Source organism: Motacilla alba, chromosome 1, assembly GCF_015832195.1.
Source record: "Motacilla alba alba isolate MOTALB_02 chromosome 1, Motacilla_alba_V1.0_pri, whole genome shotgun sequence".
NCBI classification, from domain to species: domain Eukaryota; kingdom Metazoa; phylum Chordata; class Aves; order Passeriformes; family Motacillidae; genus Motacilla; species Motacilla alba.
Genome location: NC_052016.1, coordinates 40,376,862 through 40,404,587, shown reverse-complemented (window position 1 = coordinate 40,404,587; position 27,726 = coordinate 40,376,862). Strand labels below are relative to the sequence as shown.

Below are 27,726 nucleotides of genomic sequence, written 5' to 3'. Positions count from 1 at the left end.
ATTCCAGATTGTAATGAATGACTTTCCACACTGGAGCCTTTTTATTCTTTCCCTTCCAGATTGAGTGTCTCAGCCCAGACAATGGGCCCCTGCCTCCAGGAGTGTGCGACTGAAATAAATCCACTGACTTGAGCAGCCACGCTCCATCGTGACCGGGAGCCGAAGCTGGTTTCTGACACACAAACTTCCATGGAGCATAAGCCAGGGGAGAGCACACAGGTGAGCAGCATTTTTAACTCCTTAGCATGGCTTGCGTTCGCATCAGCCCTGACTCATGGGTTATACACACAGGGTATGTATTAAATATCACTGTACTTGCACCACGTGTTTCTAATTGAGATAATTATGGCTATTGGAGTGCTGGTGGGACTTGCAGTCTTTAATGCACTTATCCCCACAACATCTGATAAAGCGAGGAAGTCTTTTTATCTGTATATTATACAGAGGAAACTGAAGCCTAGACAGTTTTTTTGCTATGCCAGGGAACTGAATCCGGGTTTTCCAAGCTGAAAGCTAGCACTCAGTCTGTTGGTCTGTCTTGAAATAAGCAGTACAAATAGGCACAGAGAACAGTGCTTCTTGTAAATTAGGGATACTGAACTACTTCACTCTGATACGTCAGACATGATAAATTGCTACTGTTAAATAAAGTGTTAGGGAATTGTCACGTAGCTATGGAGAGGCCACGCTGTTATTAAGGATGCAAAAGGCATATATTTCAGCTTATTCTTCCATATCCATATTGACTGTGAAGTGCAAACAATGATAAAAACTAAATTTTGCCAGTAAACTAACACAATTTGTCTGGAGGACAGCACAGAGAGTGGGAGCAGAGCTCAATCCATCCCTGCTTGTGAGTGGTGATGTGTCAGCTGATGGAGGTAGCCCAGGCAGGAGGCAGGGAATATTCATGCTATTTACTGTTCTGGTGAGGATTCAGTGAGACAGGCTGGAGGTTGAGTCCTAAAAAATTAACAAGGATTGGAAATGTGTATCAGAATCAGTCATTGTACTCAATGTGCTGTGTCACTACCACAAGATCACCATTTTCTCTGTCATCATACAATAATGTGGCTACTTTGCCATCTCAGAAGTCAATGGTTGATTCAACACATGAAAAGGAGATGCCAGAAGTGACGGTACTGGGGAAGTGGGGACTTTATTCTGCTGGCTCAGACGTTCTTCTCTAAAGGGCAGATATGTCTCCAGATCTGTTCCATCAGTAAGACCAAGATGCTCTGTGATTGAAATAACTGGCTTTTAATTTCCCAAGAGCATCTAGCATGTGAATGGAACTATTATTATGAATTTTGCTATTGCACAGGCATAAATCTGGAGTGATCACAAAGTTAGTCAAGATATGTGGCCTTATTGGAGAATTAAAAAATATCACACATGCATCTAAAACAGAAGATTTAATCAGGAAAAGTCTTTTTCATGATGAGGTTATAGCTTGAATATGGCTACAGATTGGCCTTCTAAGTTTTATTTGATATTGTTTGATATGCTGCAGTATTTCATTGTAATTTAATGGCAATTCCTGTTCACACATCTATTCTAAATAGGTTCTTATACGTACCTATTACCTTGGTAGCCAGGTTTCTATATCAAATCCTGAACATTCCATTATTATTAAAAATATAAAAGCCATCTATTCCATCTGTTTTGTACAGTGAGGTGAACAAAATTGGATGTGAAGTCACAGTATGGTAACAGGGTAATTATTTTTTGGAGTTTCTTGTAATATACTTATGGTCAATTGTTGAAGATGTTTTATATCACAGTTGTTCATGGCTGTTTTATCATGTGCTGTGAATTGAAAAATATTTTATCCTATCCCTGGATTTAAAAAAGCATGCTTTAGATTTTTAGAGAGGAAAGTATGTCTTTGAAAAGGTGTCATTTGGTCCTCTGAGCAATTTATACCATTCTTGACATGATCTACACGTTCTTGATGAAGATCTTTTTTCTTCCTAAGACATCACTAGAATTTCTGGGGATAAGAGAGACCACATTCTAGTTCAGTAGACCGAACAAACCAGCATCTCATTTGAAGTTCACTTCATATGGTATATACAGTATGTTTACACAATCCCAAAACACTTCAAGAACAATTGTCTTCCATGGAAGTGGCCTCCTGAAATGTTTCCTTAGTTTAAAAAAAAAGAAAAAAAAAAAAAGACATATTTACAAAATGAAAATATAAACAATGCACAGGGAAAAAGAACGCAATAGGCTTAGGGAAAGGAGAATACAGGCCTATATGCTTACAGGACCTTCCACCTAATTGCCTATATATAATTGTCTTGTGCATATTACCCACATCAGAGCATGGCCTATAAGCCTGGATGTCAGCTGCAGAGCTCAGCTGCTGTTTGTAAATGGTATTAACTGTGCTCTTGGTTTTTCTGTGCTTAACTGTCTATAGTTTTGTTTTATTGGCACTGTACTGTAAGCATATTCTGCACTATGCAAATATAAGAACTGAGAAGCATATGGGCCGAATCCTGCAACATTCACTCCGGCAAATGGCCAATTCACTTGATGGGAACTTTTCCTGAGTAAGCAGTCGGAGCAGACTCTCAGCTCCATTGTATGCCTCCTCTTGTTTTCAGGTATGACAACAGACATTGGTGCTTTGCAAGGAAGGAAAGGAAGGGTATAAGACCTAGTACTGAGGGTAGATGCTCAGCTCTGGTCTTCTCAAGACTTAAGATACACTGAGATGCTACAAAAGGCACAGTCAGCATAGAATGATGCTCTCCAGCCTTTAGCAGTCTGTTAAAATCTGCTAATAAAAGGAAAGAGTCTTCAGGACAAGAGGAAAGGACGTCAAGTTGTGTCAGGGGAGGTTTAGGCTAGATATTAGGAAAAGTTTCTTCACTAAAAAGTGATCAGATAAGGGAACAGGCTGCCCAGGGAAGTGGGGGAATCGCCATCCTCAGAAATGTTCAAAAGACTTGTGGATGTGGCACTTGAGGACATGGTTTACTGATGGACTTGACAGTGCTGGGTCAACAGTTGTCTTTTCCAATCTTAATAATTCTGTGATTGAATATGTAATAGCATTTCTCCATCCCCAATCCGGACATAATCTTATGGTACCAGTGGTGGAGACATCTCTCTAGTAAAAGCAGACAGATTTAAGCCGCAGGAATTCATGGAGTGAAGAGAAAGAGAAGGGAAATCCTGCTTTTGATAAAGAGCACCAGTGATTTCTGCTCCACCACCTTGTTCAAGAGCTTTGTCAGAGAGACATAACTCAAAGTGGGAACTTCAGAATTCAGCTCTGCATCCAGCTCTGGTTCAGCCCTGCCATCTATCATACAGGAATGGGGTTTCACCCTTTAACTGTGTAGGTGGCTAAAAGCTCTGTCCCATTTCCTGATCTCTCTATATGACATAGTCCATGCTGTGGTGACAAGCAATATGTTGTGGACTTCAGGTCCAAGACCTACATAAGCTCACAAAGGTGCTATTCTTAATTTACTCCAATTTTGTCTACACTGCCCCTCACAGCTTGATATGTATCAGAGAAGCTGGATTTCTTCAATCTAGCTACCATGGGAACCAGTGCAGCACTGATGCTGTAGCACACATTTCAGCATGATCCCCACCCGGACCTTGGTTACACACTTGGGGCTGCTAAAGTGTGTTGAGCACTGGGCTGCATGATCTCAGTGCTAATGCCAGCCCTAACAGCTACACGGATATTAGCAGTGGTACCCATATTTTTCTTTCTCCTGCAGATGTTTTTTTCAGCAATGCCTGATTGGAAACTTAAGCTGTAGCCCTTACTCATGTTCTTCATCCTCATCCTCATGCACTTTTTAAGCAAAATACCTAATTCAAATAGAGGCTTAAAGGTCATATACTCCAGACCTGGTTTTGCAAACCTTCTTGTACATGACTTTTCCCCTTCTATTAAAAAAAAAAAAATCTCATCAGGAAGTGTTGGCAAAAAGGGTTTAATTACAGAAATCATTTTGCACCCTATTGAGAAAGCATGAAGAATGGCATATTTCCACATTTGAATTGCACATTTATCAAGAAAAGAGTGATTTCCCCTTAAGAATTTTCTGGAGGAGTAGAAAAGAGCATTGAACCCTGGGGTGTGTATTTTATATTCTCTGAAAGGCAAATGGTTTCACTTCCATTGATTAAAATACATGGGTTTTCCCTCTGGATTATTCTCCTGGATGTAGAAAAAAAATTAAAATCTTTAGTAGCGTCTGTCATGTAGTGCAGCCCCTCAGGAGATGTCTCCACTAAGGCAAAGGGCTCACCAAAGTAACTGCTGCTGAACTTGGTCAGCAAGAAGCCTTTGACCACCAGATGTTGCTATTTTTGCTTGGTGAATGGGGACTTTACAAAATGTATTTTCATTGTTTTGTTGGAGAGAATATCAACATGGAAACTCAAGCTGGCATTAGGAGCACCAGGTGCCAATCAGAGTGGCAGCTCCAGGACTTGCTGTCCTTGCTCTCTGGCTCTAACACAAGGTCTAACAGGCTCGTGCATTAGCCTTGTCATTTAGCTTCTTGTCCCACACATGTGGCTTCTTTACAAACTCTTCCAAACACTGCATGGAGGAGAACTTGGCTCAATAGTCACTGGAGCAAAGTGCAAAGTTGCTGGGGTGCAAGACACAGGCGCAACATGGCAGGCTGATGAACACTGATACTTTGAATGTACATCCTCATAAAATATGCTCCAATTGGTATGCAACACAATTCTGTGACCACAGTAATTCGCTGTGAATTGAAGCAGGAGCAGGATTTTCCTAAGCAAAGTCACTTTTTCCCATTGAATTACTATTGTTGTTTTTTTTACCAGGAGCATTATTGTCTAGTTCTGTTAACAGAGAAAGGCCAATTACACAAACAGTGCTGACCTGTTAAACTTGAATTCACCAGCCAGAATTCTAATAAACAGCATTCTACTCCCCACTTGGGTTTACTGATTTTCTCTTAATAATGTCACTTGAGTTTCAAAAAACAAAAAAAATGTCTGAGGTGAATGGGTATATCAACTAAGTGTTTCAAAACCACAGGAAAGTAATGCAAACTGTAAGAGCACTAAGAACAAGAAAAAGAAAAAGTTATATGTAATTGGAAGAGAAGATGTTCCATTTCCTTTCTAAAATCAAATGCAAACTGCCCATGTGACTGATTTAGTATTGAACAAGAGAGGAAAAATTGCTTCTTGGCATTTAAATGGAAATGTTTCTTGTTCCGAAATTTTGGAAGCTTGCATACTGTATGATTTTTGAAAGGCTTATACAATTACCATTGAATTTGGATGAGGTCTATTCCTAACAATATATATATTTCTCAGTTAAACTTTTTCCTTCCGGAGACCTAAATTACCTTTGTCTAGAGTCTAGATTCCTGATGTGGAATATATTCCAGAGGTAATAAGGCCAATGCAAATATATTTCATTTTTAATATGTATGTCTGAAAAAAACAGTGAACAGTAGCAGCTGTTTTGCAATGCAGACCTTTATGTCGAGGACTCTGCTGTTTTAGGATGATGTTCTGGTTTGCTGTGCGCCTTTTTACTGTGATTTCTGGATTTGAAATAAAACACCATATCTTACCTCTTGCTTTCCACAAAGGCTAGAAATTTTAGGACAGAAGAAAAAGGCAGACCACAGCAGACTTGCACCTGGCTGATTTAAAGGTATGCCATGAAGAGGATGATTCCCATGTAGCTCAAAGCACTGCAGGAAGTACTGCAGTCCATTATGTTCAGCACTCCTCTTACAATGCAGTTTTAGGGCTGAATCCAGTGTTACTCCAAGATTTGTGATGTCAACACAAATCCTGTAAAGAGTGTTGCTGAAAAGTTTTGTAAGAGTAAATTTTGAGGAGGGACTCGAAAGAGAAAAATGTGATTATGTGCTGAATGAGAAAATGATAGGCTGAGTGTAAATGGCAATGGGTGATATAGCCTGACAGGGATAAGTTATTGAGGACATGCCCAAGGTCAGGCAGTGAAGCAGTAGCAGGGCCTGACACTTAGCAACACCATAACCCTTTCTTTCTTCAGAGCATGTTGAATAGCAGCATTAAACAGCCATAAATTCTTGTTACTTGTGTTAAAAAATATTAAAATACATGTGAAACCAAACCAATCCCCCCCCCCTCCAATACATAAAAGGCAGAAACTGGTAGGATTAATCTTCTTCCTCAAGAAGACCTAACCTTAAATCTTGCAGGCCTTCTTTCTGAGAATTTGATTTTAAATATCAAACAGCACAATTCTGTAAAATAAGTTAAAAAATAGTAATAGTAACTGATAATGATAGCGATGTCATCTCCTGCCACCATTGTGGATGATGCCCCCTGACCCCAAAAGGAAGACATTATGCAAGCTGCCTAACTAGAGGCACAGGAGAAACAGAGGTTTTCTCCTCTTTACAACGTGTGCTGAAACTTGAGCCCACCTGACCCCAAGAAGAGAGGGAGTTTCACCATGGCCAGGACATGAAGGCACCACCTGAGGCAGATCTCCACTTTCTTCTTGCCTCAATCCTGATCTCCACTCCATTCTCATGCTAAAGCCAATGCCATTCCAACCCATCCCCATGCCTAATCCATGCCCAAGACCAACCTGCTCCTATCACACCCAAGCACATCCTCTCCTGTCCCTATTACTTTCTCATTCTAATGTCCACACTTGATACATCTCCTCACCATGCCCTTGTATCTGTCCATGTCCACATCATGTCCATCCCCTCCCCATAGCCCCGTCCATCCTCTCTCCATGCCACACGTGCCTACGTGCATGCCTAAATCTGTTTTATGCCCATGCCATGCCTGAGCTCTTCTCCCAATACCCATGCCTATGTCTCTGTCCTCCCTTGATCCATGTCTATGCCACCACTGCATCATGCCCATGCCTGTGCCTATTCCCGTCTCATGACAACGTCCGTGTTCTCCCCATGCCCGTACCATGCCCGTGCCTGTGTACATCCCTGGCCCGTGCCTATGCTATGATCGTGACCATGCCCATGCCTGTATTTTCTCAGCCCCACGTCCCTGCCGTGCCCGTGTCTGTGTCCTCCTTCCCGGCCCCATGCCCCTGCCACGTCCATGCGCATGCCACCCCATGCCCGTTCCCACCCCGTGCCGCTCTCCCCGCATCCGCAGGCCGTGTCCGAGCTGTTCCCACGCCGCTGGGGTGGGCAGCCGCCAGCCGCATGTGCGCCTGTCATTCCAGCCGGCAGCGCCGGCTCCTGCCTCCCATTCATGTAACCTGTGTGTGTCTCTCTTTCTCTCTGTGTGTAACAGCGAGAGGGAGAGAGCGAGCGAGGCACGGAGAGAGGGAGGAGGAGGGGGGAAGCTTTAAATAAAGCCTTTGGATTGCAGCTGCTTATTTTGGGCAGTCCTACCAGGACGATTCCTGTCAGGAAAGAAGCTGGACCAGTCGTTGTTCTTTTTATTTTTCTTTTTTTTTAAATTTATTTTGATTTTGATTTTTGGGGGTGGCAGCGGTGTATGTCTGAGCTGCCTGCGGAGATGAGCTCCAGTGCCTGCCTGTAGTTTCCACTTTGGGATCGCTGGACACAGAAGTGGCATTTCGGTGGGGGGGAAGCTGCAGACATGGTAAGCTTCGCTTTTCCTCTGAAAAGTGTATTTATGCCATAGACCCTTCTTGAATTTTCCCTTCCCCCTTCCCTGTTCCTACCAAACAGCCAGGCACACAGGCTGGGGCTGGGGAGAAGCTCCCTGAATCCCTGGCTTTCCCTCCCCAGCATCCATCCTTCCCTCCTGCCCAGCTCCCTGCCTTCCCCTCGCACAGTTTGCAGCAATTCGGAGCGAGGCAAAGATGCTGCGGGAAGCTTCGGGCTGGGGCGGGAAGGGATCAGGCACCCCCAGACTGCCAAAACCTTGCTTCAGGGTATGTTTGGAGTGGATTCTCGCATCCAACCTTCCCCCTCCCCGACCCTTCCCTCTGCACCCCGAGCGGTGCGGCTGTGCTGGGGGAAGGCAGCAGTGCAGATTGGGAGGCACTGGAGCAAGGATGCAGCTTTAAGATCAATCGGTGTTATTTATGTAATAGTAAAAGCAGGGAGGAAAGGAAGCAGAAAAAAATAGAATAAGAAAAAAGTGCCCTGGTATTTGTCAGCCCACAAGGCTCCTTCGGCTCTGTCTGAGCCCCCCACACTCATGTCCTGCTGCAGGGTGGTGCGTGGTGGGAGTGTGTGTGTGTGTGTGTGTGTGTGTGTGTATGTTTACATTTGGATCCGTGCTAGAATCGGGGGTGAGGATGGGGTCTCCCATTTTCCAAGGAGAGGTGGGTTTGCCTCCAACAAAAAGCAAAAAAAAAAGAGAAATGCGCTTGACTGCAAGTTGAGTGACAAGTCTGTTTCTTAGGCATTAAATGTTAAAGCCCTGCTTCCAGCCATGCCCTGCCAGGATTAAAAGATCGCCCAAATAGTGTGGTGTTGGAGAAAAGATGATGGAGTGCCTGGAAAAAATGCAATGGTTCAGACTCCTGCTTGTATTCTCAGCAATTTGCATTCTCAAATACAAATTTGGGCTGTTGAACCTGAAACCAGGCTGCTACCAAAGGGCATTTATTTCCTGGGATTTGTTTTGATTGGAAATATAGTGTAAAATATCTGGGATATTTTACTTCAAAACAAGTGGTAGTAAAGAAATTTCTAAATCTTTAAAAAATAATAATTAGCCCCCCCCCCCCCCCCCAAACTCTAGAAGTATTCACAAGGCAGTATTTATTTACTTTCTTATCATGACCACACTTAGAAATTCACGGTGGTTACAACCATGTAAGCACATGATTTGAAAACAAAAACAAAAGGAAACAAACCAAACAAACAAACAAGAACCCAAAAACCAAAACCCAGCCAAAAAACCCATATTTATGCCACTGCCTTTTTTATGGGATACAGAGTCTGAAATACGTTTTTCATATGGCCAAAACAGAAATTACTAAATGCTCATTGAATAGATGGGCAAGACCTTTTTGCATCTTGAATGCATTTGCTCATGGTTTTTCCTGGAAAGTTCAATTTCTTATGATTTAAAAATAATAAATAAACAAGCCAATACACCAAACTCCTGAATCAAACTAAAAATTAGTCTCTCCACCTCAACCCTATCTTCCTTCTTAACTTTTTGCAGTGAAGCATCACCTTGAATTAACAGCTGCATCTTTTTCTTTCTTTCTTTTCTTTTTTTCCTTGAGAAAAGTCCCAGGTGAAGGGAGGGCCATAAAATGAGAAAATGAGAGCAAATCTTTGAAGTATGAAGTTGTCTGTGTGCTTTTTATTGGTAAACTTCTTCTGTAGCCTGGCAAGTTGATAGTGTGCTGCTCTCTGCTCTGGGGCGCTGGAGCTGGGCAGGGGAACTTGGCAGCTCCCAGCCTATCCCAATCCCATTTCTTTCGGCTTTGCTGACCCTAATAAAATTGCTTACTAGTAGTGTAGCCCCTCCTCTCCTATGGAAAGTGCTCTGCTCCCAACATGTGCACCATATGTGCCTGCAACACCCAAGGCTTAACATACATTCACCTATAGCATGCCAGCAGTCCGCATATGCCACCCGCACTCCGGCTCTTGCAGGAGCTGGGGACTGGCCATCGGGAACCCCAACCTCTCCCCTGGTAGCTGGGGGAGGCTGGGGCTGAGCCAGTGATTTGTATTTAATTTATTTCATTGGCCTCTTCAGAGCCAGGCACCTCCCACTTAGTGCCTCTGCTTGTAGCACTTTTATGGGCTTGGGTGGAAAAAACAAGCAGTATGTGTGTGTGTGTGTGTGTGTGTGTGTGTGTGTGTGTGAGAGTGTGTATATATATATGTATATATATATATATATTTAGTGTGGTGTGGGGGAGCATAAAGGGAGGAAGGAGAAAGACGCATCTTTTGCACTGTTTTGCAGTTCAGAGCAGCTGGCTCGGCTCTGCCAGTGTTGCAAGGCTGTAGGAATTTGCTCGTTTGTGGCCATTGCGAGCTGCCCGTCCTTGTAAAATTCCCAGCTCCCAGACTCTGCCACGCTGCTGGATCACTCCTTGCTGGAGTGGGCTGCTTTATAGCCAGGAGAATTCATTGCTGCCATGATCCCTTGAGAATGCAATCCCCAAGTCAGTGCATGGCCAAAGAAAAGTAGGTTCTGTGCTAGTTTGCAGCCGGTCTGGAAGCAGAGAGGGGAGCGTGAGGTCTCGGTGTGTGGCCGGGCATTTCCCAGGCACCTGAAAATGTAACCTGCGTTGCACTTTCCTTGAGAGCAGAGCCGCTGCTCTGCACCCACCATCCTTAGAAGGGGGTCTGTACACACAAATGGGGCAGGGGAGGAGGGGAGCTGTCTTTGCAGACAACCTGTTTCACTTTTTTCCCCTTTTTCCCCCTCAAAGAAGAATCACCAAGATTGGGAATTACTGCCACTGCTCCGAGATGCACTATGTCTTTGCAGGGACTCTGCCTCTGTGCCTCACCCTCCTTTCTCATGCATACACACATGAATGTGTTCACATCTTCACAAGGGGAGATTTTCAATTAATCTGTTATTTATATGTATCACCTGGAGAAGAAATGTCATATTTTAGTGAAGAAAGAGGGTCATTAATATGGAAAAATGTTCTCGGGTTGGTTTTTAGCAAGGAAAGGGGTAAGAGGCAAAAGGAGATGCAGAAGTTTACTTCGTAGTTTCCTTTTCTTGTTAGCAAAGGTCCTGGTTTAGAAAGGCTTTTCTGGGGAGAATTTGCCTTCTCTAATTTTAAAGGATAGGGAAAATCATTGAGAGATGAGGGTAAAACTGCTCATCTGGTTTTCACAGGGTGGGGGGGGAGGTAGTCCCTCCTCCCCCGGATTTAATTTACTACATGGATGGAAAAAGAGAGACATCTCTCTAATTTCAGTGGGTCTGAGGAAGGAGTGAGATTGGGCTGAGAAGACTCTGCTATTTTAAGTCCATGTAGTCTAATTATTTTCCTTGACTCATTTAAAATAGATGCTTTCCTTTTGTTTTGGTGAGCAGAGAGTATGCTGGCAAGGGAAAATGTCATTTTTGTTTTACAAAGTGAATATTTTATTTTATTTTATTTTATTGGTTTCCTGGAGTGCATAATAATGAAATGTTATTTCATTCTGTCTACAACATGCACACCATTCCAATTAAGAGCCTACTCTGATTATTTTTAACCTGGTAGTTTGCCATTTCTCTGCTCAGGAGAATAAAACATTGAGTTCTTGCACTTTAAAATAGCTGAGATCCTTAAGCAGAACTACCTTTTCCCTGGGAAAGTCATTTCCAGTTCTGTTGAGTTCCCGCTTCAATGGTTCATTTTTTGACAGAATCACATCTTTACAAGAAGAAGAACTATGATCTTATGTAACTTGATGTTTCCAGATCAAAAGTTACAAATATTGCAGTAATACCATGAAGAGAGAGATTTGACAGGAGGAATGTTGCATGGCATATTTATTATTAGGATTTCAAATCAAGGGGGTTTTAAAAATTTATGGAGGGGAAAAGCAGGATTAAAAAAAGATGAATAAACAAAACCTTGCTAGTTTGATATCTTTAACATCACTTCTCCCTTTTATCTTAACTGTGTATACAGTTGAGATTTTATTTTTTCTTTTCTTAAAGCAAACTCTTGTGTTTAAGAAATGTGTAGCTGTAATTTCGAGAGATGAAGTAGCTTGAAACTCGCTCTCTCTCAGATTTGATTCAAAGAAATGAAACCCTGTAAATCAATGTCAATTCAGATTTAAAGACTGGCTGTTACCTGCCCTGTTACAAGGTCCATCAGCATAGCTTATTGTAACTAAAAGCTAAAATACTGCGTTTCTGCTTTGAACTGACAAATTGGCATTGCTGGGTACTTTGACTGAGTAACTAGCACCACTTGCCAGTGAATTGGGTATTCATGGATCCTTGACCAATGTTTCAGAGAAAAAAATCCTATAATATAACACTTTTTAAAAGCATAAGTATATACATGTATTTCCTCTTTGCTCTAGATTAAAAGGAAAAACAATCACAGAGAAATTTATATCTTAATTATGTCAGCCTAATATGAGGAGTGGTGCTGTAGCATTGCTATAGGTCTTACAGTAGTCAGGAATAAATGTACAATTTTCATTCTTCTGTGCTGTTTCACCCTTGCTTCCCTTGATAGATAAATAATTTTGTTAGAAATATATATATATATATATATATATATATATATATATATATGTGTGTGTGTGTGTGTGTGTGTGTATATTTTTTTTTTGCCAGCTGTTCTACTCTCCCTGGAGCATCTGTAGAGACAGAGTTTAAATGTGAGTAGGAGGGCACGTTTCCTTGTCTGTGTGCAGTGAAAAACACTTCTTACAGAAAGTTCAAATTTTGGAAAGTTTAAGCCTTACTCACAAAAATCCTTTTGCCTTTATACCAAATTGCTTGGAATGAAACTGTTTGTGCTGTAGGGGGATTCAAACTTCATCGAATGTTGCCCTGCTGGGTATCAGCAGAGGTGATCTTTTGAATGTGAAGATGTCCATGAAAGCAGGCACAGATTTCTGTTCTTCCAGTGTGTTGGCAGCAAGAAGAAGAAAACTGCATTATGAAACAAATTAGAGCTGACAGATAAGTTTCCTTTTCCAAGTCAGAGTTGCTTTCTAGGATGTGACACAATCCTTGTTCTTTTTTTTAAGTGGGGGGAAGAAGGAAGAAGGAGAGAGAAGTTGCTGATGGTCGATTTAGGTGGAGGAGCTCACTGAACTGCATTTATCAGTTCATTTAATTGGGGATGGCTCAGTGAGATTTCTCCGATATCTCCGCATGTTTTAGTGAAGTAGCATTTGCTGTGGTCTAGGATAATCACTGCAGTCCAGAATGCTGCTCCACTGCCGTAATCACTGCTAGGCACTGGTGGCAGATGTGCTACCCCAGCAGCAACAGCCAACATGAAAGCAGGAGATGTCTCACTCCCCATTGATTTAGGTCTTATGTGATTATTCAGTGCAGTTTTCTTTTTAAGCACTGAGTAGAAGCTGTATCACTTGCCGGCACAGGTGTTTGCACACACTGAGCCTTCAAAGAATTCTGGAGATTGATTAGTTATACAGTAAAAAGTTACAAACAGAAGATTAAATCCTGGTTTTCTGTTTCAGTCTAACCCTGCATAATGTATGCAATAAGGGCTCATGGGCTTTGTTGTCATCCCCTCAAACTCCAAAATGTGTACTGTAAATCTTAAAATTGTTTTAAAAAGATCCAGTCTGGGCCTGTTCCTTCTGGGGAATATTGGGTCTATTCATAAAATCAATCTCGGTTTTCTATATAGGAGTTGCACCCAATGAACCTTATGGATCCCTTCCAACTCAGGATATTCTATGATCCTATGAAATCATGCTGTGTGGAATATAAGAGAAGCCAGGATTCATTTCCGAGGCAGCAGCGTCTTCAAGCACTGTCTGTTCACACAAGAGCTAAGTCCTGGAGGCCTGCAATTCATAAACAATTTCTTCTACTGGGTCATCTGGGCTTAAGTGGGTCAGTCTTACAAATGAACTGAACGCCCAAATTTTATAATGGAAGGTTTTCAATATTCTGCTAATTCCTTTTGAGCTGTTTTTGTGTCTTTAGATGTTGAAAACCATTTCATCCTTATCTCTGCAACATAAAGAAGAATAGGAAGGGAGAGTTTGGTCAGCCAAAAAGCTTTTAGAAGTGACAGCCGGAAGTGGTTGGAAAAACTGACAGAGCATGAGAGACATTGGAATTTGCTTTCTGCCTGTTGGTACAAACAGCATTCAGTGGTTCGGTTGTGGGCAGCACAGATCTTGTCAGTTTGGAACAAGCAAATGTTTCTATTTCTAGAAAATTACCCTTTGGGCGGCTGGGTTTAAGGTGTGATCAGCCTTTTGGCACAGATTTTTGTTCCAGAAAGCAGAGAACCATCTCAAGAGCCAACTGGCCGATGTGTTGCTGCAGATAGAGCCATGATCAGGGATTACTTACGGTGTTTCCTTATGGTGGTGCTAAAACAATGCAAAGTTCACACAGCTTTTAATTGCCGCTGTGGATGTTTGACAGATCAGCAGATCAGCCTCTGAACTGTCAAGATGATCATCCATACACTGCCACACACTCTGGCACAATCATGAAATGTTGGGTTGAATGGACTTGCCCAGCATTGCCCACAGTCTTGGGGCATCATTTGGCTACTTTAATCTGAAACACATTTGTCCTCATTCTGCAATCCTCTGCTTAGTCAGTACAAAGCTCCTAGCACTGCAGCGGGTGAGACTGGGATTGTAAACCTCCTCTTCTACTCATCATTCTCATTGCTTCATCTCCAGGCCGGCTTGGGTAAAACACTGTCTTGTAAATAATGACTGTTTCTTTATTCAGACACTTGATTAAGGCAACTTTCATTGTGTTTTTTACTTCAATTATAGGTCTCCAATATATACTTTTAAATCATATTATTGGTCAGTTAGCCTAGTTTTTGTTGATTTCTTTTGGTTTTATTGAGTCATCCAAGAGATAGTAGCTTTGTGACATTGCCTCATTTTGGTCACTCTCTGTGTGTTAATGGCTTAGTGTAACAGAGCACTCTGCTCCGCTAAACAGATCTCTCAGTCCATCCCACTCAGTCTAGTCTTCTCCTCATACCCCGCCTCATCCAGTTCCTTTCTACAATCCTATTTTCACCCCTCTAACCCCTGCTCTCCAAGTCTCTCATCACAACTTCATTCAGTTCCTACTAGCTTGAGATCATGCCAAGAACCAGAGAGCATCTCTGATTGCAGTTCTGACACTTGAATGCAGGCCTAGCACTTCCCATAGCATAAAACATCTTGTTTGGTCATACACAGGTAGAAATGTAAGTGATGGAAGCTGGCAAATATGTACAAATGCACCCAGGAGCATGTAGCGACGGTGTTTTTATCAGAGATGTCTAAACTTGGCTTAATTCACACAGGCACAAAATTCATTAGAGGAAAAACAGTTCTCTCCTAGGCAAATTTCAAGTCCTTCCTCTAAAGTCCTAAAAATCCCAGAGGAGGTTTCAGAAAGAAAGCTAAAGGCTTTTTTTTTTTTTTTTTAACGTTAGTAAAACAACATATTTTTCCTTAGCCTTGTTCTCAGAATCTGCTGAACTGTTTTGACTGAAATTTTCCAAAAAACTTCAGCCTGAGGCAGACAGCTGGCATGGAAATTTTCAGGCCAAACAATTTGCTTAGTATAGTTATAAGAAACTGTGAATGCTATTTTATTATTAAAGCTGCCTCACTCTGTGCATAATTGACAGCACTACCAACTTCACCTTTCCCTAATAAACAGGGAACTGGAGATTGTGTTACAAACTAATTTCATATTTGTGTGTTTTATAGATTTTTTTATATTGGAAATTTATTATAGATCTGACACATGCATTTCAGCATATGTTAGCAGAGGATGAAATCTCAAGCTTCCTGGAAACCAAAGTGAATACAAGTAATGAGAATCCCACAAAGTCACATCAAAGTGATACAGCATTGCAGGATTTGTAGGATGGAATTAAATCCAAAAAATCTCAGGAGATCTTGCACTGACAGAGCAAACCCACAAATTCCCATGTATCCCACCCTGAGGTTCAGTGTACTGCTGACAGAGAAATTCTTATTTAGTATTGCAACATTAAATTGTAACAGCAACTGTTATCAGAAACCAGAGCCAAAAAAAAAAAACAAAAACAAAAAACCCAAAAAAACCAAACAAAACAAACAAACAAACAAACAAAACCCAAAAAACCAAGGGGAAAAAAAACCAAATGGAAACCCAGAAAACTGAAAGAACAGATAAGTGCATTTTGATGTGGCCAGCTTTTTTCTCTGTTTATCATCATCACAGGTGACCCTCAGGCTGCAGTTTCCCATCACAGCCAAATTCAGGACCCATTGGCATGGAAGGAGAGGGGTCCTGCTCTCCTCCTCTCCTCCCATCCCAATGTCCTCCCTCCCCAGCTTCTGTCTTTTGACTCCTTCAGAATATGTCTGATGATTTATGCCTTTTTGACAAGAGCACGTAGTGGTAGGACAAGGGGTAACAGTTTAAGATAAGAGAGAGTAGATTTAGATTAGATATAAGGAAAAAAACTCTTTCCTGTGACAATAGTGAGGCCGTGGCACAAGTTACCCAGAGAAGCTGTGGATGCCCCCAGGCTGGATGGGGCTCTGAGCAACCTGGTCTGGTGGGAGGTGTCTCTGCACATGGCAGAGAGGGCTGGGACTAGGTGATTTTTAAGGTGCCTTCCAACCCATTCTGTGATTCTATGATTCTACAATTTAATTTATCAACCCAGGACAAAACAAGCTCCATCTTTTGCTTGGGGTTTTGGTTTATTTCTGATGACTTAGTGACTTACATTGAGTCAATGTGGTGGAAGCATTTGCCAAGGACAAGAGAGAAAGAAGGGGGTACAAACAGCTTCAGGGAAGTGATGGGGGTTTAGGCTAGTCCCATGACCAAGGAGTTTTTCCTAGGTTGCCAACTATTTACAGCAGTTTGATTGTACTGATATGAAGTCTAATTTTATTCATGTTAAAGAGTGCACTTTTTCACTACAATCTTCTATCTTTAGGACAGTCTTTTGAACCATCCTGCTTAGTGGGCCTTGAAGCAGTTATGCTCTAACAATTTGCTGGTTTCTTTTTGAACCCAGCATGTAGTTGTGATCACCACAAGAAAAAGTTTCAAAATTTGAAGTAATGCAATGAGTGAATAAGCCTTCCTGTTTTTTCTGCTTTAACCTCTCAATTTGGTAATTTCATTAGATGACTCCTACTTTGTGGGTTACACAGCAGGATAAATTCCTTCTACTCCTTTGTTTTGTTTTTCTGTTCTAAGATGAAAACTCCTACCCTACTTTATCTATTCTGCAAGTCTTTCCATATTCCTGATAGTCTTTTCAGCCTTTTCCTTTTCCTCTGTCTTTATTAATTCTGCTCTGTATTTTAGACAGGGGTAGAACCAAAATGTATGCAGCATTAAGGCAGAAATGCATGTTACCTTATAAAATACATTCCCATATTATATTTAGCTGTGAGAAAAGGAAGCTTGAGGGGACCTTTCAGCTTTCTGCAACTCCCTGAAAGGAGGGTGTATCCTGGTGGGGGTCAGTCTCTTCTCCCAAGTTACAAGTGACAGGACAGGAGGAAATGACCTCAAGTGGCACCAGGGGAAGTTTGGATTGGATATTAGAAAAAATTTTTTCACTGAAAGAGGGACCCGGCATTGGAACGGGCTGCTGAGGGAATGAGGCTGTGATGGAATCACCATGGCTGAAAATGTTCAGTAAGTGTGTGGAATGTGATTCTTAGGCACATGGTTTAGTAGTGGCAGTGCTGGGTTAATGGCTGGGCTCAGTGATCTTACAGGTCTTTTCTAATATAAATGATTCTATGATTTTTCCCTTTTCATCATCTATTTTTTCCCTAATGTATCTCAGAATTTTTCCTGTGCATTTAACTGGCACGAGCAGAGAGCCAGTAGTTGTAGAGGGCATCCCATGGAGATTCCTCAAACAACCTTCTGTGTGGCACCAGTTAATTTACAGCCCATATTGTGTATGCTTTGTTAGAACTGTTTTCCCCTTTATGCATTATTTTGCTTTTACTGATACTGAATTTCATCTGATGTTTTTATCACCCAGCTTGTTACCCAGTACTGTGAAAGTAGGTTGTACTGTAATGGTTGGAGGCTTCATGAGAGAATCAGAAAGCCCAGAAATGAAACAGGCTCTCATTTTGACTTTTATTCTTGTCCTGGGGATAATCTGAACAAAAATATAACCAACAAAATACCCTTTATATAAAGTAAGAACAACCAGCCTGCCTGTTTTGTGACATCTGACTGTGAAGTTGTCTGTTGCTCAAATGTTTTTTCTTCTCATTGTCAGCATCTAACAGTCTTTTTTTCTTATACTTCTTTCTAGCCAGTGTTTGCTCTTCCCAAAAGCAGGAAATTATGCCCTTGCTTCCTCCACACTGCACCACTAGAATCCTGATACCAAGGGACAACTTAATGATCATCTTCTCACAGCCTGACATGTTTCCCCTGTACCTCCATCTTCCTTCTATCCTAAAACCCCTCTTGTGTTCATGATGCACTGCAAAGACACCTGGGATTTGGAAACTTTTCCTACTCTCCTGGTTTTACTTTTATCTCACAAGAAAGTGTGAGCAGACAAAGCCACCTGCCTGTCACTTAGAGCCCTGTTTCATGGCAAGCACTTGGGTCTACCTGAACAGGGCTTTCTTTAGGGCTTAGCTTTTATAGCTTATTATTGTTGCTGCTGTTCACAATCTTATTTGGGATTGGAGGGATGCACAAATGACTCATTTAGAAGCTACAAACCATTGTTTACAGCGCTGCATACCCCCCATATGCTTTAAAATGTCATCTGTTTGTGGCTTTCTGTGCTGAACGCTGCTGATCACAAGCTCTGGAGAGCAACTTTATTGTACACCTGCATCACTTTGTTTTGTATTCTTTTATACCTTCTGCATAATTAATGTTTTGTTCAATTTTATGTATTTATTTATTTTGGCCTATGTCTTCTCCAGAGAGTATCAGATATAGTGAGCACCTAATTGAGAAGATAGTAACAGAGAAGAAGGGTGTATCAGAAGCTGATACTAGGAAATAAAAGTGGATCTTTTAGGGGGTGAGAAAATGGGGGAACACCAGGAAGAGAGGGACCTCTACCACCTTTTTCCTCATTAGAGCTGGATTCCTGCAGCTGGTGCTCTGTTGTGCTCTGTGAACTGAGGACTCTGATTTTTTTTTTTTTCCTTTGTTTTCTTTCTTCCCACCCTCCATTTCAGAGCCTGGAAAACTGAAAAGTCTGTAACATCTCTGCTGTGCATGAAATACATAAATCAATAAAATCAGGATATCCAGCCCCAGTAAAGGTGCCTAATCTAATGTGTGGGGGCATATATTCTTCATATGTCAGTACCCCTGCTTGTTTCTCTCTCCTTCCCTCTGCTCAAATGAAAACACCTGGAGTTAATGTTACACAGACTATGTGGGACCTCACCTTGCCATCATGTTTCCTTCTTAAGGAATTTCATTAAGGTCTTTTTTTTTCAAATGTGCCCTGCTTTGGCAGACTGAGTGTTTGAAAGTGGACACTCCCAGCAACAGAGATTTTTTTTGAAGATAACAAAAGCCAATCACATTCCATCTTGTTTCAATCCCCAAAGCACCACAACACTTTAACTTAAACCAGGGCCAGATCCAAGAGTCATTACTGTTAATTCAAAGGCTCCTGTTGGTTTTAATGGTCTCTGGATCAGGCTTTTTCACTCCTGCTGTGGAACAGAGCTGGCTCCCCCAGTGCAGAAGCACAAAATGGCCATGAAAATTGAAGGCTGGTTTGGAAATGGATGTCATTTCCACTGCTGGACTAATTGAGCATGTGAGGCTGGGAGTGGCATAGGTTTGAGGTTTTCTTGATGTTTCCAAGTAAGTCAAAGTTCCTATAATGAAAACATGTAGAGTGGTGTTTTGTAACTATTTTTATACCTACATCAGACTTGATGTTAGTGGCTTTGAATTATTTAATGTTTTTCTTCCTCAGCTGTCATCTCCAGTGAGCTCCAATTGCAGGGCTGCGGGAGTTGTTGTCTAAGGAACAATGCAGGAGCCTGGCAGTGCCTGCTTGGGGGGGAGGTTGATGTTGCCTAGATATGTTTTGTTTCACATCTTTAATACAATTTTATGCTTTTTCTTGCTGGTGAGGGGGACATCAGGCCAAGGTATTAAATCATACTGACCGGCGTGGGCTGAAAATGTAGTACATGCCAGCTACATACACAAATGGGGAGTTTTCTGCTTAAACCACTGAGCGCTAATGTCTGTCACATAGGAAGAGCCAACTATTTAACATTCAGTCTATTCAAAAAACATTATTATGTCCCAATGGTAATTTAAAACCACATCTGTTAGAACCATATGTAGGGAAAGTTTACCTTTTTTTTTTTTTTTAAGCCTTTTTTTTTAAATCCCAAGTTACCCTGTTTATAGGGTTCTCTTCAATGTAGGCCTCTTTCAAAATTTCAGACTGATGGCCATGAACAAAAGAACTAAATGAATTCAAGTATTATCATTTTTCCTTTGCAATTAATGTGTGGGCTTTTAGTGGATATCTGCAAGTAGACATCCAGGTTTGAAAGGAAATCTATATATTGGGATCATGCTTCATGGTTCTGTTGTCTAGAATCTGATATTTGTTTGTTCATCTGAGTTATTGGATATTTCACAGGTTTTTTTCCTTGCCGTTATTCAAGCTTTTATTAACAATGCATATGACCTTTGAAAATAGCTCTTTTGGGCAGTCAGATTCTCTAATTTTTACTTTGTGGAATTGCCACTGGATTATTCTGTCCTTAAAAACAGAAGAGAGAGATTTGTTTTCAAAGCATCCCATCATTAGTATCTAACCAGCACTAACTGGCATAAACTTGAGATCCTTAAACCTAAGCAGTGCTAATAGTGTATCTGACATGGTGAGTGGAAGTTGGCTCCAGACAAGACCCAGGTCAAAATATCTGCTATAGGTCCCTCATTACATGGTGGATAAAGTGCTCTGTGTCACCTCTACATCAAGTGCAACATGCTTTGCCATGTCTTCGTGTACCTGTTGATCCCAGCTAAATGCAAGTACCTGAATGAATTGCTTTGACAGATGGTAATTGGGGGCAAACAGATTTCAAGCACAGAAGTTAAAGGAGCACTTTATTCCTTCGCCCTGTTACCTGCTCCCTCTGCTTGCTAAGAGTCTTCAATAAAAGCTGGACAAAACTAAATTCCCAAGTGGCTGGCAAGCACTGACTCTCTCTGTGCTTGGTGAGACCACGCATTGTGTTGTGGTAGGGAACATTTCCATCGTGCGGCCCCACTTCTCTGAATTCCAGTTTTGGATGGTGAAAACAGGAAGAGCTCTGCTTTGGTTTTGGTGGTCAGGCTGGAACACCAAATACTGGTGTCCAAGCTGTGATCCCCTGTGGGTAACTAAAATTGTGTGTGTTACGTGATGAATTTAGAACACTCCAGGCCTCAAGCCACCATTCCAAATAACCCCTCATAACAAACAACAAATAACTGCTCCTCTGGGACTTTTATATGTGTCAAAAGCTTAGCCTTATGTAGAATCCCACAGAAATCTCAGCCCTTCCTTGAAGTAATGGATTTTCCTATTAAGTACATCCACATCTGTTAGCATCACCAAGCTTTTACTGTTCATCCTTCACAAACAGGCCACATACCTCAACAAGAAATAATCACAAAGTAAATATATAAGCATGTAAGTACTAATAAAGCCACTATTCATGAGTTACATCTTTCCAGTGGCATTCACAGCATGGAATATTGTGCATCCCCCTCCAGCTGTGTTTTAAGCTCTGAATTTCTTAGCTAAACAGGATGTTCGTGATCCCAATGTACAGAGCACCTGACAACCCAAGAGTTAAATATGCAGCTATAAATAGCATGCCTACTTTGATGGGATGCATTGTATTGTAATTTTAGCACTAATTAAAGTTTGGTTGTAAGCATGAAATATCTCAGTCTTTCAGAAACATGTGTAAATATATGAAATTAATCTGGGTTTTGTTGTCTGAATGTTTTGGCTAAATTGTGCCATTGCATATGAAGTTTTACGAGTAGCAATATAATAAAGATGGGTTTGCATGTCAATGAATAGCATTTTTTTATTCATTTCGGGTTAATCAAGTGCTGAAGTTAAACTGGAATGTGTTAATTTGTTCTTAGTTTAAAATGAGACTCCACTGTGTCCTGTAGCGAGTTTGATGCTCAAAAGGTTTTGTGGGGTTGATTGCTTCCAGATAAGTCGGAAAGTAGCTATGCTGAAAAAACCCACTTTAATTTGAATGATGTGCATGGAAAATGTGGGGGAAAAAATGAAGAAAGCTACAAGAGAAACAACACATTTTTATGTTTTTGGCACAGCTTACTTCATATTCCTACTCCCTGTCCTTGTGTGATCCCTGAACACTTGATGGATGAGAAAGATAATTGTTGATCATTTCATGAAGCTCTGCCAGTAACACATACCAAATATAATTAAACCTTCAATTTTATGCTTTTAAATGCATTTTCTCACCAAATATAGCAATTAACCACTTTCTGTCAGAGCAGGAGGAGGCAAGGTGTTTTGGGTCCTATTTCCTAGCTCCACTTAATGTGAAATGTGGGGGTTTCATTTTCAAAACAATTCCACTTTTCTGTTAGATCATTTCACCTTTGAGGTTCCATGAGAGTCATTCTGGAATGTCAGGAAAATTGCCACAAATGATGCTTTTGCTTGTTAAGCTGCTTTGCATGGTCGAGCTGGACCAGTTCCAGTAATTCCTTGTCTCACTAGGTAAAACACTGCAAGACTCTTGCAGCTGGAGCAACGAACAAGGGAAGTTTAATGTCAATCATCTCTGATTTTAACCCTATGTCTCTGGTGTAGATTTCAGGATAATTCCTTGGAGGCAGTCTTTTAAAAATTTCTGTTGTCAAGCTGATTCATTTTGTCCAAGGTTATTGTTCTTTTGTCTGTAATATAGACAAAATATTTGATTGTGATCAACTTTGATGCAGCCATGATCCAACTCAAAAGGATGATAGACGTTGTCCTTTTCTCTAAGTAAGAATACCCAAGAAAGTATCACTGTGGAATGACAGCTGTCAAACAGATGAATCAGCTTCAAGGGAAAACTAGGGAAATGACAGATTGATATTGAATGTTAACACCTGGTGGACACTTCGAGCACAGCCATCCATGGCTATGGGTCTCTGACTGTCCAGAGCCCAATTCCACTGGGACATGCAGCACAATGCATTTTGCTCTCTCCTTGACTATGAGGGCGTGCTCCATTAGCTGACACTTGTTTTTGCAGCATATGTGCCAGACAGCTTGGGCAGGAGCTGAACCACCCCCGGTCTTGCAGATCATATCCCACAGGGCAAGTTAGATGATTCCCTTTTCTGTTAGTGTTTCTTGGTTGTTACAGATACATTAATTAAAGGGCATACTCCCCAGGACACCTTTTCCAGTTCCTGGGTCAACTTTAAATTTGAAACATAAATATAAAACAAATCCAGATGTCCTGATCTCATTACACTGACTAGTTATTGAGAAGACACCTTGACCATAGAAAGTAGTTGAAAGGAGGGGACATGAGGACTTCTAATCTGCTTGCAGATCTCTTTTGTGAGCCAGAAGAACTCACTTGTGTTTTTGTCTCAAATAATCTGTCCATAGTAAAAGTTTTGTAATAACTTCCTAGTTATTTCCGCTTTGCCACATCATTTTGGAGTCCTGGAAGCTCGGTCTCGTTCTCCCTTCCCTTAATATATCACTGCAGTGTGCTGGCAGCATTCATTGTAGGCTACAGAAATTCAGTCCATCATTCTTTGCACAAAATTATTGAATGGGAATCAGATTTATAGTCACACTGTGAAGTAGGAAGTTAGTTGACCTGTCTTTCGGGACATTTGGTTTTATTAGGTTCCTACACATGTTTACTTTGATCCCTTCAGTGTTATCCTAGAAGATGATTCCAGGCCAGATTGTAAAAATGTCAGTTTCTTCAAACATGTGAACAAAATCCTTTCCAAATTTGTCAGATCTTTTGAATTACAAGTCCAGTGTTCTGTGTGAGACAGAATTGTTACTTCCACTTTGAAAGGATTAGCCTTTTAGCTGTCAGGAGCTCACAGGATCCAGCACCGTCTGTAACAGGCTTTGTTCAGAACAGGTGCGCTCCCAGACTGACATTGGCCCAAATTACCTAGAAATTAGCTGAATTCTGAATTACACCAAAAGAGCTGAATCCTGCGTCACTCTTGCAAAAAGTGTATATATATATATATCCTTTCTGCAGATCCCATATTCATCAGAGATTGATAATTCCAGAGCATGCACTTTGGCTGGACAGGGTTTTGTCCTTACCCCATCTGGAGTTCTGCATTCATCTCTGAGGCACTCAGCACAGGAAAGACATGGACTTGTTGGAGCAGGTCCAGAGGAGAGCTGCAGAAATGCTCAGGGCTGGAGCACCTCTTCTTTGAAGAGAGTCTGAGTGAAATGGTGTTGTTCAACTTGTAGAAGACAAGGCTTAAGGAAGACTTTATAGCAACCTTTCAATATGTAAAAGGAACTTGTAAGAAAAATGAGGACAGATTTTTTAATTTGGCCTCTAGCAATAGGACAAGGGTTAATGTTTTTAAACTAAAAGAGAGTAGATTTAGATAAGATGTAAGGAGGAAATTTTTTTATAGTGAAGGTGGTGAAACACTGGCACAAGTTGTCCAGAGAAGTTGTAGATGCCTCATCCCTGCAAACATTCAAGGTCAGGCTGGCTGAAGCTCTGAACACCCTGTTGTAGTTGAAGATGTCCCTTCTCATTGCAGGTGAGTTGGTCTAAATGAGAATTAAAGGTCCCTGTAAATCCAAACCATTCTATGACTCTATGACTCCGTATTCTAGGAAAGGTGGGGGGAGGGGGGAAGACAATAAGCAAGGAAGGGGGAAGCCAAGCAAAGCAGACCTGGGTACAAAATCAGTCCAAGTTACTGCCCTTGGTGATCAAATTTTCTACGTTCTCATCCCTAGCATAGTCTTAAAATAGGAACAAGGTGTCAAAACTATCTCAGGTGAAACATTAGTGAAGTGTTGGATGACAGCCCCATTAAATCAGTTTAGATACAGTCCCTTCATATAGGAAGTTGATAGGTGGTTAGAATAAACAATATAATTAACTTTCCTGCTTGTTTTATCAGCAGTGACTCAGTGTTTTCTACCCTGAAAACTGAGGTGCAGATAGAAAATGCCAAGGGAAGCAGACTAGTTGGCATGCAAATAGAGAAAATATCTGCATTCCTGGATGAAAGCAAGTTCCTTTGTTAGCTTAATTTTTCCTCATTAGTGTTACAAAAGAACCATGTAAAGAACAAAATCAAAACATACAGTTATCTCAACTGTTTGGTCAAGTACCACTTGTGTCCAGGCTGCTTTCTGCCTCTCTGAATGAAGGTGTTGGGAGAAGTATGTGACTGGGAGGTGGAAAAAGCTTCCTTAAGTCTTAAAGATTTCTCTAACTTGTGATTGGTAGGAACAACAGATGTACTACAGCCACACAAATCAGAAAACTTATAAAAGGGCCATACGGGATGAGTCAGATTAATACATAAGAAAAGATCAGATCTTCCAACTAAGACAGAAACATGAGGAAAGGAGGATCTAAAGCAAGATGATGAAGCCTAAATATTTTCAAACTTTCATGACTATTACATTCATCTAGATATCATTTTGGGGGGCTATCCAGAGGAGAGAAAAGAGTAGGAGAATATATTTTAGGAGGATTAACCCAAGAAACCTCCTTCTTGTCTTACAAGCTACAGTGGGAGATATGATGAAGACAGATAACAAAACTCAGAAGCAAAGATTTTTCCCAGAATTTTCCAAGTATCTGTCCAGTTAAAGCAACCGTTTAGTGAGCCTATCCAAAGCTGATGCTGCTTTTCTCTTTGATAAAGGGACAGTGAAGGAGCTCTGGACAGTGACTTACCTTGTGGTCTCCAAAGAGCTGCTTACTAACAGAAATTAAAGTAGCCACCATGGCCCAACTGGTATCAAATCTATTTTCTCCTCTCCTATTAACCTACAGTGAACATGGTGAGGAGAGGTTCCTTGCCAAAATCCATTGTGCCAAAAGTCAGAAAATCCTGTGGGTTAGGTCCCTTTCTTCTTCAGATCTCCTTGGCAGGAATCTGCATTGGCCAAGGCCCAGGGAATTCTAGCTAATAAATTATTATGTTGGAGGGACTGTTCACCCCGTAGTCATGCTAATTAGGTTCTTACCAGCAAATCAGGTCAGTTTATATTCTTGACTTTAATATAGGACAGGCATATGAGACCATGTGTTGTAGGGGTTTTTTGTTGGAAAAATTAGGCAGAGTCATAGATTACTCACCTCAAATTCTAGGTTTTTCTAAGTCTCTCTGTGGTAAAACTGGCATGCCAGTAACTCCCTGCCATTTCTTGTTATTGGCTCTGTATCTTGACGGTCCTAATTAGAAATTCTGTATGACTGATAAGACAGCTAAGACCGAGGTAAGAAGGTATGAGAATGAAACAGATGTCCTTGGTATATATTCTTCACACGCCAACTACTCTTTGAAAAAGTTCCATATGATTATTAATAAATCCAAGGCATATTACTTCCATCTTGAGAAACAGTGACTGAAAGAGATAAAGACAGAGGCATTACAAAATTATATATTGCAGGACAATATTGAGTATAGGTCAAAAAAGAAAAAAATTCCAAAAAAGTCTTTTACGGTAAAGGGTTTATCTCTAGCCTGGAGAAGAGGAGGCTTAGAGGTGACCTTATTGCTCTCTACAACTTCCTGAAGGAAGGTTGTAGACAGGTGGGGGTCGGTCTCTTCCACCGCGCAGCAAGTGACAGAACACGAGGACACAGTCTCAAGCTACGTCAGGGAAGGTACAGACTGGATATAAGGAAAAAAATTTTCACCGAAAGAATAATAAAATACTGGAATTGTCTTCCCAGAGAGGTGGTAGAATCACCATCTCTGGGTGTGTTTAAAAGAAGACTGGACATGGCACTTGGTGCTATAGTCCAGTTGAGGTGTTAGGGCATAGGTTGGACTTGATAATCTTAGAAGTCTCTTCCAACCTCATTGTTCTGTGATTCTGTGATTCTGTGATTTTGGAATCATGAAGGGGTCTAGTATTTCCTAGGATTTATGGTGATAGAAGAGCTGCTTTAGTAATCAAACTATGTAAGAATAAATCCAGGAGGTTAAAGACCCCTCTGTGAGATGAGTAAGTGTATAATGGTTTAAGTATTCCTGTTACTTGCCTGTAGTTATCTGCAGGTGTCAGCTGACTCTTAATAACCTCAATACATTAATTCAAAATGGTTTTTATCCTTCATAAAGTATATTGGATACAGCAACACAGATTAACTAATCCCTGTCTGTGTAAGAAGAGCTATTTCTGTCTGAAGTTTTTCTCATAAAGGGAATTGTTCAGTTACAGTGCGTAAGTCTCTCTCCATAAGTTATTATTGATATTTTTACTTTCTTATGTGTCTTTCCAATTCACTTTTTAAAAGATTATAGACTCCCTTTCCTAGATTTATGTTGCTGCTCACGTTTATCAGTGAGTTGGGATAAAAAACATGGCCATTGCCAATAGTTTGCAGGCAATCTGAAAAGTTGGGGTGATGCTTTGAGGCATCAGGGGGAGTTAGTAATGGAAGAATAGGAGATACTGACAGACACCTACATGTTTTGGTGAGCTGTGTACAGGCAAGTGATCTCATCTCTAATGTAATGAAATATAAACTCTTCAAAGAGAAGTAAAAGCAAGGCAATCTTTTAACTGGAGATCCTCTACTCAGGCACTCCAAAACTACAAAACACTTAACTGGCATTATGAATAAATAGGTAAAAGAGGAGCTTTCAGTTTAATGTGAAACTTTACTCAAGCATAGAAGCCTCATGTAGGCATAGTGAAACCATCTTGCTATGTGGCATGGGTTAACTTCTGTTGAAATACTTCTTTGGTTGGGTACCAGTGGAAAAGACAAGGATATTGATAAACAGAAGAGATATGAGAAAAATTAAAGGCTTGGTAAGAGATCACACTGTGAACAACAAGGAAAACACTAG

The 27,726-nt window shown here is 41.0% G+C and overlaps 1 protein-coding gene across 19 annotated transcripts in view; it reads left to right on the top strand.

Moving 5' to 3' along the window:
- The window catches only part of TENM4 (teneurin transmembrane protein 4), a 1,547,018-nt gene that overhangs the window by 941,394 nt on the left and 577,898 nt on the right, over positions 1-27,726 (top strand). For 6 of the 19 annotated variants that reach the window (XM_038158275.1, XM_038158258.1, XM_038158266.1 and 3 more), the window contains one exon: positions 60-219. The gene's annotated coding sequence lies outside the window, so the exon portion shown is untranslated. Of the gene's footprint in view, positions 1-59; positions 220-7,171; positions 7,612-27,726 lie in introns of those variants that run through there. The other 13 variants (XM_038158329.1, XM_038158362.1, XM_038158335.1 and 10 more) reach the window with 6 other exon arrangements.